Genomic DNA, 18,151 nt, shown 5'->3' on the forward strand with positions numbered 1-18,151 from the left:
GGAGTCATGAGAGGTCAAGGTCACATATGTAGCTGTCTAGCAGGGTTGTGTACACATGTATGGAGTCAGGAGAGGTCAAGGTCACATATGTAGCTGTCTAGCAGGGTTGTGTACACATGTATGGGGTCATGAGAGGTCAAGGTCACATATGTGGCTGTCTAGCAGGGTTGTGTACACATGTATGGAGTCAGGAGAGGTCAAGGTCACATATGTGGCTGTCTAGCAGGGTTGTATACACATGTATGGAGTCATGAGAGGTCAAGGTCACATATGTGGCTGTCTAGCAGGGTTGTATACACATGTATGGAGTCATGAGAGGTCAAGGTCACATATGTGGCTGTCTAGCAGGGTTGTATACACATGTATGGAGTCATGAGAGGTCAAGGTCACATATATAGCTGTCTAGCAGGGTTGTATACACATGTATGGAGTCATGAGAGGTCAAGGTCACATATGTGGCTGTCTAGCAGGGTTGTGTACACATGTATGGGGTCATGAGAGGTCAAGGTCACATATGTGGCTGTCTAGCAGGGTTGTGTACACATGTATGGGGTTATGAGAGGTCAAGGTCACATATGTAGCTGTCTAGCAGGGTTTGGTACACATGTATGGGGTTATGAGAGGTCAGGGTCACATATGTGGCTGTCTAGCAGGGTTGTGTACACATGTATGGGGTCATGAGAGGTCAAGGTCACATATGTGGCTGTCTAGCAGGGTTGTATACACATGTATGGGGTCATGAGAGGTCAAGGTCACATATGTGGCTGTCTAGCAGGGTTGTATACACATGTATGGGGTTATGAGAGGTCAAGGTCACCATATAAACAAGGTACTGAATAAGATAAGACTGATAACAGACTTATGAAGATCAGTTAATAGTTCAACTGACGTGTGTGGAAGCAGCCTGTTTAACGTCAGTGAGGACAATTAAGTAGTAAGCTAATAGGGGGGGGGACTATGAAAGCAAATTACGTGTGTATAATGTATATGAAGCAATGTCTTTGACCAGAAACTAAATTCATGCAAGCAATGTTGAAAGTGAGAGAAAGAAAAGTGTGCAATGAAATCAAATTAGAAAAGAGATTTTTGCCCCCACAGGCCAATGGGCTGCATGGGGGTGTAACAATGATGAACTAGAGTAGCCGTGATGACAGCCTGAGAGGCGCGTATGGTGGCAGCAGAATAGACATAGATACTAAAATCTTAAAGATGATTAATAGAAAAGATGGTATAAATGACAGGTGTGAAAATGATGTTCCAAGAAGGTATGGCCATGGGGAAGGGATGGGTGAGGATATACAGGAGACGAGAGTGTATTGTGGTGTATAATATGGTGTATTGTGGTGTATATGATGGGCGGGAGGAGGGGAGGAAGGCCGTGGTGACGGGTGGACCTGACGAGTGTGATGGGGAAGTGAAGAGTTGTGTGATCAACACAATATGTCATCATGTTGGTTCGTCATGATTATGTATGGTGTGTGGATGACTGCTGGAGTGTGGTGGCGGCTGTTGTGGTTGGTGCACTGTGTGGTAGTAAAGGGTGGTGGTGGTGGTGGTGGTGGTGGTAGTAGTTCTCTCTCTATCTCACCCCCCCCCGTTCCCTCCCATCTATACACCTATTATTATTGTCACACCTGCTGTTCCACTCCCCTTCATCGTCACCACTATCCACCCTCAGTGTCATCGCTTCCGCCGCCCCCGGTCACCACCACCACCACCACCACTACTACCACCACCACCACCACCACCACCACCACCACCACCACTACCACCACCACTACCACAACCACCACAACCACCACCACCACCACCACCACCACCACAACCACCACCACAACCACCACCACCACCACCACCACCACCACCACCACCACCCTCACCACCACCACCACCATCACCACCACCACCACTACCTACTCAGCACAGCCTCTACAGTGATCACCGCCACTTACACCCACCTCCACTACTTCCAGAACCTCCACCAATCTCTACTACCCCCCCCCTCAACCCTCCACCAACCTTAACAACCCCTCCTTCCACTACCCCAACTCACCAGTACCCCCACTACCACCACCACTACCCATAGGAAGTTCATCATTACTACCGGCGTTCCTCTCAGATTTACGCCTCCAGGCATGCTACACTTGCAAGCGTACAACACTCCGTACGCAGCTTTAAGTGTAGATATGATAGAGCCCAATAGGCTCAGGAACTTGTATGCTAGTTGCTTGGCAGTTGAGAGGCGGGATCAAAGAGCAGAAACTCAATCACAACTAGGTGAGTACACACGCGCGTGCACACATTTGGAAGTACACTCAATTATACACACTCAAGTGTACATGTACACTAAAACGTTTACATGAATACACATACATGTATACATTATGCAAATACATAAGCTGTTAAGAGCCATTAGCCAGGCTCGAAAATTAAAAACTTACATTCCAAAAAAACCTCATTGTAAAAAAACAGTAACGTATCAATATTACCAGAATATTGCCAGCATACATGGACGGCATGACTAGTGGCTACTGGAGTTGAATCCAAACAAATGTAAGGTGATGGGGGGACACTATAGCAATATAGCGCGCAGGACTCGTAATTCTGTGGCGCGGGTTCGATTCCCGCACGAGGCAGAAACAAATGGGCAAAGTTTCTTTCACCCTGAATGCCCCTGTTACCTAGCAGTAAATAGGTACCTGGGAGTTAGTCAGCTGTCACGGGCTGCTTTCTGGGGGTGGAGGCCTGGTCGAGGACCGGGCCGCGGGGACACTAAAGCCCCGAAATCATCTCAAGATAACCTCAAGATATATACACTCTTACCTTTGTTTTCTGTCCTACCTTAGTGATGTCAACTGGTTTCCAAAGTTTAGATTTCTTAGGTACGATTTTTCATTCCCTCAAACCACGTTGATACAGTCCGGGCTCGCCATAGCCCGGGCTGCTCGGGGCACTCCCTAGTAGTTGAATCTAAAACAACAACAACAACTATATAACTTTTATTTGTGCCTAGATATACTACAAGAATTATCTTTACTATTTTTATAAACTACTTTGCAGGGAATGCTTGTCAGTGACACTGGTCTGTGGTTCATCACCTTGTTCTTGTTCCTTGTATTGGGTTATATTCACTGTACTCCTGCTGATGGGCAACTCTGCTCCCGCCTGGAAATGTGTAAAGATCATTATTGGTAGAGGTATACTGTAGGTTTATGAACATCTTTAATCTTCTGTGGTGATGTGTGTGTGTGTGTGTGTGTGTGTGTGTGTGTGTGTGTGTGTGTGTGTGTGTGTGTGTGTGTGTGTGTGTGTGTGTGTGTGTGTGTGTGTGTGAGTGTGTGTGTGTGTGTGTGTGTTTGCGGGGGTTGAGCTTTGCTCTTTCGGCCCGCCTCTCAACTGTCAATCAACTGTTTTACTAACTACTTACTTTTTTTTCTCCACACCACACACATACACACCCCAGAAAGCAGCCCGTGACAACTGACTAACTCCAAGGTACCTATTTATTGCTAGGTAACAGGGGCATTCAGGGTGAAAGAAACTTTGCCCATTTGTTTCTGCCTGATGCGGGAATCGAACCCGCGCCACAGAATTACGAGTCCTGCGCGCTATCCACCAGGCTACCAGGGCCCCCTATCCACACGCAGGAAATGTGTTTCTGTGTGTGTGTGTGTGTGTGTGTACTCACCTAGATGTACTTGCAGGGTCAAGCTAAGCTCTTAAGCCCCACCTTCCGAGCGTTCGTAGATTAATGCAATGACTCATTTCTCGCGCTTTTATCGTACTTGCATTTAAAAATTGTAATCTAATTTGCTTCAACAACTTCTGCATCTAATTCTAACCTATTCTATTTCCTGACAGCATCTAACTGAACAAGTTCTTCCTGATGTCTCTATGACTCATTTGCGTCTCCAGCTTCCATCTATGACCCGTTGTTCTGCTGTTCTTAGCTCTGAACAATGCTGCTTTACCTACTAGGTCAATTTCCCTCAGAATCTTGTATGTTGTTATCATGTTTCCCCTATCTCTTTTTTTTAGTGTGGTAAGGTCCTGTTCTCCCAATCTTTCCTCATAGCTCAATCCCCTCAGCTTCGGAACGAGTCTCATTGCATATCTTTGAACCTTTTCTAGTTTTTCCTTGTTTTTTTTCAGGTGAGGGTTCCATGCTGGGGATGCATACTCAAGAGTGGGTCTCACCTTCGCTATATATAGGACCCGGAAAGTTCCTTGTCCACGTTTCAGAAGGATACCCGGATGTTGGCAAGTATGCCTTACGCAGCTCTTGTGTGTGTGTGTGTGTGTGTGTGTGTCTGTGTCTGTGTGTGATAATGTAATTTAATGTAATGAAAAGAGTGTATGAAAAAAAAATTCAAGAAAACTTATATATTTAAGTTATCGGGTGAAAATGCAAAATTGCCGTTATGTAAAACATTAAGATTGCTTGTTAAAGAGCAGAAAATCACCCATAATGCCGTGAAATAAATAAATAAGCGGAAAGGGCTTGGTTTAAATTATAAGTTAAACCATGAAAATAATGTGTTATTTTGTGTTTATGCTTCGTGCATTAAGATATTTTTTACGGAAAAGAAAAAATATAAATTATATATATATATATATATATATATATATATATATATATATATATATATATATATATATATATATATATATATATATATATATATATATTGGTAGCAGTCTTTCTTGTAGACATATGTTGTTTAATATGACCAAAAGGGTAAGATTAATAATTCCAACACGAATCTTCTCAATATTTTTTATGTTTCTCTTCACTGTCGAGGGTAATTGAAAAATTAACTCTCCAAAATTAATTTTTTACATTTTTATTTTTGGTCTGACGCCTAGAAGCGTTTCGTAAGGCTTCTTACATTTTCAAAGATTTGGTTTACACATACATCATGCTTTTTATTTGTTTTGGGTGAGGTGATATGACACATGTTTTGGGTGAGGTGGGTATTAATTGGGTAAGAAAGGCATAAGAATGAAAGTAACTGCAGAAGGTCTTATTGGCCCATACTTTCTCTTACTGCTCCTATGTTGGTTCGGGGTCTTGAAGTGGGTAGAATATAGTTATGCGTTAATTGGCTGTTGATTGCTGGTGTTGACTTTTTGATGTGCAGTGCCTCGCTGATGTCGAGTCTCCTGCTATCGTTGTATCTATCGATGATTTAGTATATAGTGCCTTCATATACCCACTTGGGAACTGTAAGCCCCAAAGAACTCAGTATATAGGCAAGACAACAACGTCTCTTTCTAGGCGATTAACAATGCACAAACAACAGGGCTCCATCGAGGAACATATAATCTCTTCTCACAACCAGACCATCACCAGAGAAATCTTAACAATCTTAACAGCGTTTGTTAAGAAATCTTAACAAACGCTAAGTCTATCAAAATCATCGATAGACTCAGCGATAGCAGGAGACTCGACATCAGCGAGGCACTACACATCATAGCTTTAAAAATACTATATACAAACGTCTGGAATAGCAATAGGAACTCCATTCTTTCCGTTGCTTTGAAATTCCACACACTGCTCCACGATATCCAAACTGATTTGGCAGAGACTTGAAGAATACCAGAACTGATCATCCCGTTGTGGTCATCTGCCCCCCCCCCACAGACACCTTCCCCACGGACGTCCGTGGGGACATCGACGACCCGTTATCGGTAGACCTTCAGTTGCTGGGTGACGGATCCGTCCGTATGCAGCGTGTCGTCTTGGAGGCCCCAAGACGGACTCCTCCGCCATAGAACAACGGACGGCTCTCCTATTGACAATCATCTTCCTCAGAGAGGACTTCGATCCCCACCTACTTATATTTATATAAACGTATTTATATAAACGTTATATAAACTTCCACCCCCCACACGGACGACCCTCCACCCCCCCCCCACACGGACGCCCCTCCACCCCCCCACACGGACGACCCTCCACCCCCCCCCACACGGACGGCTCTCCACCCCCACACGGACGACATCCTCAACGTACGTGTCTCCCGTATGAAGATGACACGAGAACAGAGGGAACGGAAACACAGTAATAATTAGAAATCCTCTTCGATCCTATCCTACCTGACCGAGAGTCCTACAGTATTGCCAAGGTCTACCACCGCCTACCCGCCCTAAACGAATCCTGCAGGGTTGCCAACGTCTTCCACCCTTTCACCCGTGACGGGATAAATAATAATAATAAAAAAAAATCTGAAATTGCGTGTGTGTGTTGATTTCGGTTTTCTTAAGCGTTAATGGCGAAATCTATAACGAAAATTAGTGGTGTTGGTTCGTGTTTGCATTCGTGGCCTCGCTTTGTTCTTCAGTGCGCGATCTATATTTTATTTTATTATAATTATTAATTTGTATTCTTTTTATGGGTTATTGAGTTCAGTAACGTGTATACGTTATTGATGTGGGAGGGTCAAATTAGGTTCAAAATACACCTAAGAGACATTTGCAGAGCTGAAAACTTCAATTAATGTGTACGAAATTGCTTGACATTTATGGTTCAGAGATTGTATCGACGAAATTGCATTTATTACATATTATTGAACAATTAATTGTGTCTCATTCACCTGCTACGAGGTTGTGATAGGGAGGTCTGGCACACCTGTGTCTACGAGGCCTGGTACACCTGTCTCTACGAGGCCTGGCACACCTGTCTCTACGAGGCCTGGCACACCTGTCTACGAGGCCTGGCACACCTGTCTCTACGAGGCCTGGCACACCTGTCTACGAGGCCTGGCACACCTGTCTACTAGGCCTGGCACACCTGTCTACGAGGTCTGGCACACCTGTCTCTACGAGGCCTGGGACACCTGTTTCTACGAGGCCTGGCATACCTGTCTCTACGAGGCCTGCCACACCTGTCTACGAGGCCTGGCACACCTGTCTACGAGGTCTGGCACACCTGTTTCTCTACGAGGGCTGGCACACCTGTCTCTCTACGAGGGCTGGCACACCTGTCTCTACGAGGCCTGGCACACCTGTCTCTACGAGGGCTGGCACACCTGTCTCTACGAGGCCTGGCACACCTGTCTCTACGAGGCCTGGCACACCTGTCTACGAGGCCTGGCACACCTGTCTCTACGAGGCCTGGCACACCTGTCTCTACGAGGCCTGGCACACCTGTCTCTACGAGGCCCGGCACACCTGTCTCTACGAGGCCTGACACACCTGTCTCTACGAGGCCTGGCACACCTGTCTCTACGAGGCCTGACACACCTGTCTCTACGAGGCCTGACACACCTGTCTCTACGAGGCCTGGCACACCTGTCTCTACGAGGCCTCACACACCTGTCTACGAGGCCTGCCACACCTGTCTCTACGAGGCCTCACACACCTCTCTTCGAGGCCTGACACACCTGTCTCTACGAGGCCTGGCACAGCTTGTGATAGTGGGGTTAGCATTATGATGCTGCTTAAATATGATCCAACTATTTGAACATTAACGACCCGGATATGAGGTTGGCAGCCTTGGCGAAATTGGCAGCCTTGGCGAGATTGGCAGCCTTGACGAGGTTGTCAGCCTTGGCGAGATTGGCAGCCTTGACGAGGTTGTCAGCCTTGGCGAGGTTGGCAGCCTTGGCGAGGTTGGTAGCCCTGGTGAGGGTTATATTAGTCCTGACGGGGTTGGCAACCCTGAAGGGAATATCAGCCTTGGACGAGAGTGTTCGCAGTGATCTACTGGAGGTCCGCCGACCCTTCGCTTTCCGGTGATTAGCCAATCACCAGTCCATTATACACCACCGACCGATTAGTAGTGTATGTGGGACTGGTCGCAGGTTGGTACTGGGGGCTCCAGCCTCATACACGCAGGTGGGAAGAGTTGTATTTCCAGAGTAATAAGTAAATACATAATACATATGTATACGAATAGACTTATACGCATTAGTTATAAGCGCGTATACATTAAACGCGGATGTATCAAACACATACACATTAATTACAGATGTATATACATTGGAAACGCATTCATTAGACGTGTATGGAAGAGCTATATCCTTACCTTACCTTGCGATGATTTCGGGGCTTAGCGTCCCCGCGGCCCGGTCCTCGACCAGGCCTCCTAACTCGGTATACACGCTCTTATACATTAGGTAGACATGTAGACTTATACATGTAGACGCGTACACTATGTGTAGTAGTGCACACAGAAGCGAGAAAGTGAGTGTTGTGGAGTATACACACGTGTGTGTGTGTGTGTGTGTGTGTGTGTGTGTGTGTGTGTGTGTGTGCGTGCGTGCGTGTGTGTGTTGCGTGTCCAGGCTGGTGAGGACGCCGCCGGTCTCTGAATTTGGTGTAATTTGAGAATGAAAACATCCCAGAGTGGTGCCACGCTCACTTGATTCATTACTGGGGAGGCGGCTGTGTTCTCTCTCTCTCTCTCTCTCTCTCTCTCTCTCTCTCTCTCTCTATCTCTCTCTCTCTCTCTCTCTCTCTCTCTCTCTCTCTCTCTCTCTCATACAATAGAGTCCTAGATTAATATAATACAACAGAGTCCTAGACTAATACCCCAAAATAATCTCAAAACTTTAATCCTAAATTATTCTTTCGGATATATCAAAGATTATAGAGAGGCCTTTCATTGAAAAATGAGAGAGGTGAAGGTAGTGATAATGAGAAAGAAATAGGTGGTGGTTGAAACGAAGAAATGAGTGGTGTTCTGAACAACTGGGTGGTGTTCTGAACAACTGGGTGGTGTTCTGAACAACTGGGTGGTGTTCTGAACAACTGGGTGGTGTTCTAAACAACTGGGTGGTGTTCTGAACAACTGGGTGGTGTTCTAAACAACTGGGTGGTGTTCTGAACAACTGGGTGGTGTTCTGAACAACTGGGTGGTGTTTTAAACATCTGGGTGGTGTTCTAAACAACTGGGTGGTGTTCTGAACAACTGGGTGGTGTTTTAAACATCTGGGTGGTGTTCTAAACAACTTGATGGTGTTCTGAACAACTGGGCGGTGTTCTAAACAAATGGGTGGTGTTCTGAACAACTGGGTGGTGTTCTAAACAACTGAGTGGTGTTCTAAATAACTGGGTGGTGTTCTAAACAACTTGATGGTGTTCTGAACAACTGGGTGGTGTTCTAAACAAATGGGTGGTGTTCTGAACAACTGGGTGGTGTTCTAAACAACTGGGTGGTGTTTTAAACATCTGGGTGGTGTTCTAAACAACTGGGTGGTGTTCTGAACAACTGGGTGATGTTCTAAACAACTGGGTGGTGTTCTGAACAACTGGGTGATGTTCTAAACAACTGGGTGGTGTTCTAAACAACTGAGTGGTGTTCTAAACAACTTGATGGTGTTTTGAACAACTGGGTGGTGTTCTAAACAACTTGATGGTGTTCTGAACAACTGGGTGGTGTTCTAAACAAATGGGTGGTGTTCTGAACAACTGGGTGGTGTTCTAAACAACTGGGTGGTGCTCTAAACAACTGGGTGGTGTTCTGAACAACTGGGTGGTGTTCTAAACAACTGGGTGGTGTTTTAAACATCTGGGTGGTGTTCTAAACAACTGGGTGGTGTTCTGAACAACTGGGTGGTGTTCTAAACAACTGGGTGGTGTTCTAAACAACTGGGTGGTGTTCTAAACAACTGGGTGGTGTTCTAAAACAACTGGGTGGTGTTCTAAACAAGTGGGTGGTGTTCTAAACAACTGGGTGGTGTTCTAAACAACTGGGTGGTGTTCTAAACAACTGGGTGGTGTTCTAAACAACTGGGTGGTGTTCTAAAACAACTGGGTGGTGTTCTGAACAAAGAAATGAATTGTATTCTAAACTGGTTTGCTGTTTGAAACAAAGAAATACTAGTTACGTGATAATTTCTCCATCCTGCTAGTTAGTTACGTGATAATTTATCCAGCCTGCTAATGACGTGATAATATCGACACACAACTTGTTGAGTTATCCCACGAAGACGTTATATATATATATATATATATATATATATATATATATATATATATATATATATATATATATATATATATATATATATATATATAAGAGAAATCAGGAAATTATCAGATCCCATACACGTTGAAGTGTTGTATTCTTAAGGCCAATATACATGTAAGAAAAGGATTATACAGAGTGTATTAACGAAAATCAATATTGTGTGTGTGTGACCGATACAAATACTTGGACGACAATAAACACGGGCCCCAATAACAACCCTATTCTTCCTTTGGAGTTGTTAGGCTTGAATATAAGTGACTTAATTACTTCGGCGAGGTGCTCTTTGATATTGTGACTCTTATTTGGCATGATCCTAGAGGCTAAATTTCTTTACCCGCTCGTTGAATTCTTCCCCCCCACCTCCTCCTTCTCCTCCTCCTCCTTTCCCTGCTTCTTATACCTCCCTCTCATTGCCCCTTTTTCTTTTTCCCATTTCTCTCATCCACTCTACTCTCAATTTCCTCCTGTTTTTTCCATCCTCTTCTATTCCTGCTCCCTCTCTTTTCCTCCACTCCTTCACGTCTTAACTCCACCTCTCCTTTACCTCATTATCCTCCTCCCTCATATTTGTCATCTTCCCATCTCTCTTCCCCATCATTCGTCCCTCCCCCATCTCTCTCCCGCCCCCTCCCTCCACACACCACTAAAGAAATCGTATTGGTGCTAATATGTTGTTTGGTTTTCCACGAAATAACAGGCTGTTAGATCAGGTATTTATCTTGATCAGTTGTGAAAGGCGTAGGAAGGGCAGAGAGAGAGAGAGAGAGAGAGAGAGAGAGAGAGAGAGAGAGAGAGAGAGAGAGAGAGAGAGAGAGAGAGAGAGAGAGAGAGAGAGAGAGAGAGAGAGAGAGAGAGAGAGGGGGGGGAAGGGAATAGAAAAGTGCTCAATAAAGGGAGTGAAAGAAAATGGGAACTGACTTTAGAAACCTCAACATAGGTATTTTTTGCAATATTATTTTTGTTGGAAATGACAATGCCTTATTCGCGGATTTTTGTGATGGCAATGCGTCTTATTTCCTCTTCTTACTTTTTGTCTCTTTTTTTTTTTATCTTCACTCTTCTTTATATTATTCTCCTTCTCCATTCTCTTCATCATCATCTTCTCCAGCTCCGCTTCGTTGCTGCCTTCATCACATTCATCCTTTACCCCAGCATCTCTGTGGAGAGAGTAAGGTGTGATGAGCAAGGGTTTACGTGCGCATAGCCGCTTGCAATGTTGACATTAGCAGATACAGACATTGCAATGATTGCAGTAGACTGTGTGTGTGTGTGTGTGTGTGTGTGTGTGTGTGTGTGTGTGTGTGTGTGTGTGTGTGTGTGTGTGTGTACTCACCTATTTGTACTCACCTATTTGTGCTTGCGGAGGTTAAGCTTTGGCTCTTTAGTCCCGCCTCTCAACTGTCAATCAACTGGTGTACAGATTCCTGAGCCTCCTGGGCTCTATCGTATCTACATTTGAAACTGTGTATGGAGTCAGCCTCCACCACATCACTTCCTAATGCATTCCATCCGTTAACTACTCTGACACTGAAAAAGTTCCTTCTAACGTCTCTGTGGCTCATGTGGGTACTCAGTTTCCACCTGTGTCCCTTTGTTCGCGTCCCGCCAGTGTTGAATAGTTTATCCTTGTTTACCCGGTCGATTCCCCTGAGAATTTTGTAGGTTGTGATCATGTCTCCCCTTACTCTTCTGTTTTCCACTCAATGTGTGTGTGTGTGTGTGTGTGTGTGTGTGTGTGTGTGTGTGTGTGTGTGTGTGTGTGTGTGTGTGTGTGTGTGTGTTTGTGTGTGTGTGTGTGTGTGCCATCGTGCATTAGGCATAGTCGTAGCCCCAATTACTTCCGCCAACTGGGACACCAATTAACAAGGCCCTCAACCCCAATCGTCACACAAGAGGTGAGAAATCGCCAATTTTACTCGCAATTTCTATCCATTATTTTACTCTGTATCTTGTATGACTTAATACACTTATATCTTTGTTAGTTTGTTGTCTTTGTGGTCATGTTGGAGTTACGGTGAGTGATGGTGATACAGCTGGGAGTAACAGTGACACCATAGTCTCGACCCAAGATCTAAGATACAGCGGGTCCACATTCTATCACATCACCATAAAGAGCACCAGCCCACCCTCATACGCTTTGACAAAACGTTTATAAATGAAAAACTACAAACATTTAAATATTTCAGAAACTAAATTAAACTGGTAATAAACAACGAAGATACCAGATAGAAAACCATTAAGAAATGAAAACCACAGAGTACAGCCTATCAGAAACCAAAGTAGAGAACAGGCAGAACCCATTGAAATACAAGGTAGAAACCCCTAGATAAATCATTAATAATAAAGTTGAAGCCAGAGTGAAACTAATAAGAAACAAATTAGATATCAAAGAGAACGTGAAACCAAGAGGGAAACCAATAAGAAACAATGTAGAAACCAAAGAGAAAGAAAGTTGAAGCCAGAGTGAAACTAATAAGAAACAAAGAAGAAACCAGATGCAAAGTGGAAATCAGAGGAGAATAAAGTGGAAACCAGAGAGACACAATAAGAAACAAAGTAGAAAGAAAACAAACCAGGGCAGAGGACAAAAAAAGGAGGGCAGTGATGTTCTCATGTTGGTGAGCAATTTACTTGTTAACGCACCCGCACGCTCCCCTCTGGTCACCCGGCTGTCATACAGCCGCAAACTGCCTCATACAACCACATACCGCATACACCCCCCGTCATACACATACTCATCCAGCGTACTTCAAGCGTTGCCTCAGGCACTCACCCACCCTCTGTATACGCCAGAATGCTGATATACACCCTTCATTCTCCCATTTGTATGCATATGCACGGTGATTAGGTTTTGCTGTGGGCAAACCTTAATACAACATACCTTTCATAAATCATACGTGTCCATACATCATAATGGTTGTATAAAAATGCATTCTCTCTCTAGCTTCTGGTCTCATACGTTACACCGACCTCAACACTAATGGCCCATACACACACTGGCATTAGCCTGTTGCTTGACCACTGGAAGACCTCTTGAAGGCCTCTGGAAGACCTCTTGAAGGCCACTGGAAGACTTCTTGAAGGTCACTGGAAGACTTCTTGAAGACCACTGGAAGACTTCTTGAAGGCCACTGGAAGGCCTCTTGAAGGCCTCTTGAAGGCCACTGGAAAACCTCTTGAAGGCCACTGGAAGACCTCTTGAAGGCCACTGGAAGGCCTCTTGAAGGCCACTGGAAAACCTCTGGAAGGCCACTGGAAGACCTCTTGAAGGCCACTGGAAAACCTCTTGAAGGCCACTGGAAGGCCATATACATGACCATGTTACTACCCTTGCGGTGCTTAGGCTGGAAACTCTTGATTTTCCATTGTCGGGGACAGGAAGACTTAGGCTTATTGAGGTCCTTCAACATTTGCGACTGACCTAACCCACACCAGTTGGCTAACTCACGGATACCTCTTTTCTGCTAGGTGGACAGAAGTATCAGGTGGCAGGAAACGTGACCAAACGTGTTCTGTCCTGTGCGGGATCTGAACTCGGGACCTTCCGGTTGTGGACCGGCTAGGCATTTCACCGTATCGTAAACTCGCATAGTTAAGACGTCACGGATTCAACCTTAAAGGAAGTATCCACGGATACTTCCTTTAAGTAGGTCACAGATCAGCCTGTTCTGTCGATTTGCCTCTCCGTTAAAAATGCAACTGTTTTGCCTAGCCACAGACGTACATACCCAAGCAACCCACCTAACCAATCAAGGCCGACTTGTAGAAAACATCAATATTGTGGTGCTTTAACATTAATACAACGTCGTAATATGAACGGACGAGAGATAACGCCCCACTCTCAATTTGTACAAGATAGAGCCTATTTTTATGTTATTTTACGTTCACGAAAGAGAGCATAAGATGATGCCACGGGCTGGACACTACAGTTGGGTGTGTCAGAGGCACCATTCCGCGCATGTGAACCTGTCACTGGGATTCCACTTGGTTTAGTTTGATTTATAAGTATCTTTATTCAATAATGTATCTGCTTTATAAACATACAACAGACCTAAAGGTAAGAATATTTTAAGAATTCTTTAAGACTGATATCTATTATAATATTTATCTCTTGATTCCTTTAGAATCGAATATTCCTTTAGAATATTCCTTTATTCCTTGTCTGAAGAATTACGTTGTAGAATGTCTGATGATATTAGTCCTATGGATTTATTAAAGTTTCTCAGACCTTCAATCAAGTGGGAGTGAAGTAGAAGCGTCCAGCGTGCTGTAGGAGTCCATACTGTAGGGGTAGGAGTCCATACTGTAGGGGTAGGAGTCCTTACTGTAGGGGGTAGGAGTCCATACTGTAGGGGTAGGAGTCCTTACTGTAGGGGTAGGAGTCCATACTGTAGGGGTGGGAGTCCTTACTGTAGGGGTAGGAGTCCATACTGTAGGGGTAGGAGTCCTTACTGTAGGGGTAGGAGTCCATACTGTAGGGGGTAGGAGTCCTTACTGTAGGGGTAGGAGTCCTTACTGTAGGGGTAGGAGTCCTTACTGTAGGGGTGGGAGTCCATACTGTAGGGGTAGGAGTCCTTACTGTAGGGGTAGGAGTCCTTACTGTAGGGGTAGGAGTCCTTACTGTAGGGGTGGGAGTCCATACTGTAGGGGTAGGAGTCCTTACTGTAGGGGTAGGAGTCCTTACTGTAGGGGTGGGAGTCCATACTGTAGGGGTAGGAGTCCTTACTGTAGGGGTAGGAGTCCATACTGTAGGGGTAGGAGTCCTTACTGTAGGGGGTAGGAGTCCATACTGTAGGGGTAGGAGTCCTTACTGTAGGGGGTAGGAGTCCTTACTGTAGGGGTAGGAGTCCTTACTGTAGGGGGTAGGAGTCCTTACTGTAGGGGTAGGAGTCCATACTGTAGGGGTAGGAGTCCTTACTGTAGGGGGTAGGAGTCCATACTGTAGGGGTAGGAGTCCTTACTGTAGGGGTAGGAGTCCATACTGTAGGGGTAGGAGTCCTTACTGTAGGGGTAGGAGTCCTTACTGTAGGGGGTAGGAGTCCTTACTGTAGGGGTAGAAGTCCTTACTGTAGGGGTAGGAGTCCATACTGTAGGGGTAGGAGTCCTTACTGTAGGGGGTAGGAGTCCTTACCAGCACACACAGGTCCAGCTCACAAGACGCTGGGTCTCGCGGCCACATCTCCCGGCCAGTCCACCCACGTTGACGATGACATCACTGATGATAGCAAGAGGTGGCGCCTTGGGTCGTCATCTGGACATCTGCTACGTCCACGTGCATGGTGGATGACATCATTAACACCGAGACGCGACTTCTGGGACGTCGTGGCACTTCACATGCAGGATGTGACATCTGGGTGTGACAGTCGAGGTCTGTGTCGTATCTGACTTTTAAGTAATTGATGGAGGTGGCTTCCAAGACTTCTTTTGGTGTAGTCCACTTTTGACCATCGTTCCGGGTTCAAGTTCCTTGTAATTCGTTATAATTCTTTTGACTCATTTGCATTTCCAGCTACCACCCGTGTCCTCTTGTCCAGCCTTTCTGATCTCACTTTAAGGGAGAGACTATCCTGGTTCATCTTATTTACTCCCGTCAGTATCTTCACGTGTTTACCATCAGCTGTTCAAGGTAAACAAACACAGCTGATATTCCCGGGATCAGAGAAGTCGTTTGTTGTTCAGTAAGACGACTTTAACAGCCTTACTGTTGTTGTTAGAGTACTTAATCTATCAGTTGTTATTTGTAAACATTGCAATTTCGCATTTCGAAGTTTTACTGCATTGAAAAGTTAGTGTTTTTGTAGGATTAATAAGTGATTATGAAATATATAAATGATATAATAGCATTTTTTACTATTAATGCTGTATTTATTTAATTATCAGCCAAAAGAGGGGGAGATGATTATCAAATTATACATTGTTTCAAAAACGAAATTTGAAAAAAATTACTTTAGTAATTGGTCCTCTTTTTGAACCTCATAGACGAAAATAAAGCAGTTTAGGGCAGTTACGCGTACGGTGCTGACCCCCTGAGTGTGTCAGGGGTCCTCGCTCTGAGTGTGTCAGGGGGGTCCTCGCTCTGAGTGTGTCAGGGGGGGGTCCCCGCTCTGAGTGTGTCAGGGGTCCCCGCTCTGAGTGTGTCAGGGGGGTCCTCGCTCTGAGTGTGTCAGGGGTCTCCGCTCTGAGTGTGTCAGGGGTCCCCGCTCTGAGTGTGTCAGGGGTCCCCGCTCTGAGTGTGTCAGGGGTCCCCGCTCTGAGTGTGTCAGGGGTCCCCGCTCTGAGTGTGTCAGGGGGGTCCCCGCTCTGAGTGTGTCAGGGGGGTCCTCGCTCTGAGTGTGTCAGGGGGGTCCCCGCTCTGAGTGTGTCAGGGGGGTCCTCGCTCAGTGTCAGGGGGGTCCCCGCTCTGAGTGTGTCAGGGGGGTCCTCGCTCTGAGTGTGTCAGGGGGGTCCCCGCTCTGAGTGTGTCAGGGGTCCCCGCTCTGAGTGTGTCAGGGGTCCCCGCTCTGAGTGTGTCAGGGATCCCCGCTCTGAGTGTGTCAGGGGTCCCCGCTCTGAGTGTGTCAGGGGTCTACGTTCTGAGTGTGTCAGGGGTCCCCGCTCTGAGTGTGTCAGGGGGGTCCTCGCTCTGAGTGTGTCAGGGGGGTCCCCGCTCTGAGTGTGTCAGGGGGGTCCTCGCTCTGAGTGTGTCAGGGGGGTCCCCGCTCTGAGTGTGTCAGGGGGGTCCTCGCTCAGTGTCAGGGGGGTCCCCGCTCTGAGTGTGTCAGGGGGGTCCTCGCTCTGAGTGTGTCAGGGGGGTCCCCGCTCTGAGTGTGTCAGGGGTCCCCGCTCTGAGTGTGTCAGGGGTCCCCGCTCTGAGTGTGTCAGGGATCCCCGCTCTGAGTGTGTCAGGGGTCCCCGCTCTGAGTGTGTCAGGGGTCTACGTTCTGAGTGTGTCAGGGGTCCCCGCTCTGAGTGTGTCAGGGGTCCCCGCTCTGAGTGTGTCAGGGGTCCCCGCTCTGTGTCAGGTGTCCCCACTCTGAGTGTCATGGGTACAGAGCGCCCCATCCACCGAGCACGTCCTGAGTGACAGCAGTATGGTTGAAAGTCGCAAATTTAATTGTGGGATAACTAAAAAAAAATTTCCTGTGTTCTCTCTTGACTGTCTTAAGGTGTAACAAGCCTGGACCCCAGATAGTGTCTGGTCGGAGGAACAGTAATCACTCTCTCGGCGTCTGTACTTTTCACGTCTCGAACCTTGCCACTGAGATATTTAATACTGTAATTCAAATTTATATTGTTAATTGATATTTTGGTAATATTGATAAGAATCTCTAATCTTCTATGTGGGTTGGTGGTGAAGGGTTAAGTAACTCTTCCTGATGTATGTTGCGCCTGGTGGGAGGCTGTGTATATACTTATACAAGTATGTGTGTGTGTATACGCACTCACACTTAAATCTCCTCAGCAGTGATACTACACAACCCTTGGGTGATAGAGAGGAGTGTGTGACTACGACTCCTTCAATGACCCTGGCATCATATGTGTGTATTCACCTAGTTGTATTCACCTAGTTGTGCTTGTGGGAGTTGAACTTTGCTCTTTCGGGCCATTTCTCAATTGTCAATCAACTGTTTCTAACTACTACTATTCTTCCCCCCACACCACACACACCCCAGGAAGCACCCCGTGACAGCTGACTAACTCCCAGGTACCTATTTACCCCTAGGTAACAGGGGCATAGGGTGAAACAAACTCTGCCCATTGTTTCTTGCCGGCGCCCGGGATCGAACCCGGGACCACAGGATCACGTGTACAGCGTGCTGTCCGCTCGGCCACCGGCTCCCCTGTGTGTGTGTGTGTGTGTGTGTGTGTGTGTGTGTGTGTGTGTGTGTGTGTGTGTGTGTGTGTAGGTGCCTTCCCCCCCCCCCCCCACCTCCTCGAGGATATACTCAGGCGCCGAGTGTGACTGCTCATCCCTTTGCCCCTATCCTTAGGACACACTCAGACACTGAGTGTGTGATTATTTCCTAGCATCTCTAGGACGCACTTAGCTACACGCTCCTCACTCCCCTTAGATTGGCGGCTACACATTGGGGGAATTGCCTAATGGGTTTCATGCCTACTTTAGGTGCATCCTCTTCCTCCTCCTTCACAGCCCCTCTTCCATCCTACTCCCCCAATCCCCTCCCTTTCTGCTCATTA

General features: G+C 46.3%; 1 long non-coding RNA gene across 3 annotated transcripts in view; it reads right to left on the minus strand.

Annotated features, from left to right (window-relative positions):
* Nucleotides 1-4,828: 4,828 nt before the first annotated feature.
* The window catches only part of LOC138362680 (uncharacterized), a 39,488-nt gene continuing 26,165 nt past the window's right edge, over nucleotides 4,829-18,151 (minus strand). For 2 of the 3 annotated variants that reach the window (XR_011227867.1, XR_011227869.1), the window contains one exon: nucleotides 4,829-11,130. This is a non-coding gene — a long non-coding RNA (uncharacterized lncRNA). The remainder of the gene's footprint in view (nucleotides 11,131-18,151) is intronic. The other variant, XR_011227868.1, reaches the window with a different exon arrangement.

Source organism: Procambarus clarkii, chromosome 9 (genome assembly GCF_040958095.1).
Source record: "Procambarus clarkii isolate CNS0578487 chromosome 9, FALCON_Pclarkii_2.0, whole genome shotgun sequence".
NCBI classification, from domain to species: Eukaryota; Metazoa; Arthropoda; class Malacostraca; order Decapoda; family Cambaridae; genus Procambarus; species Procambarus clarkii.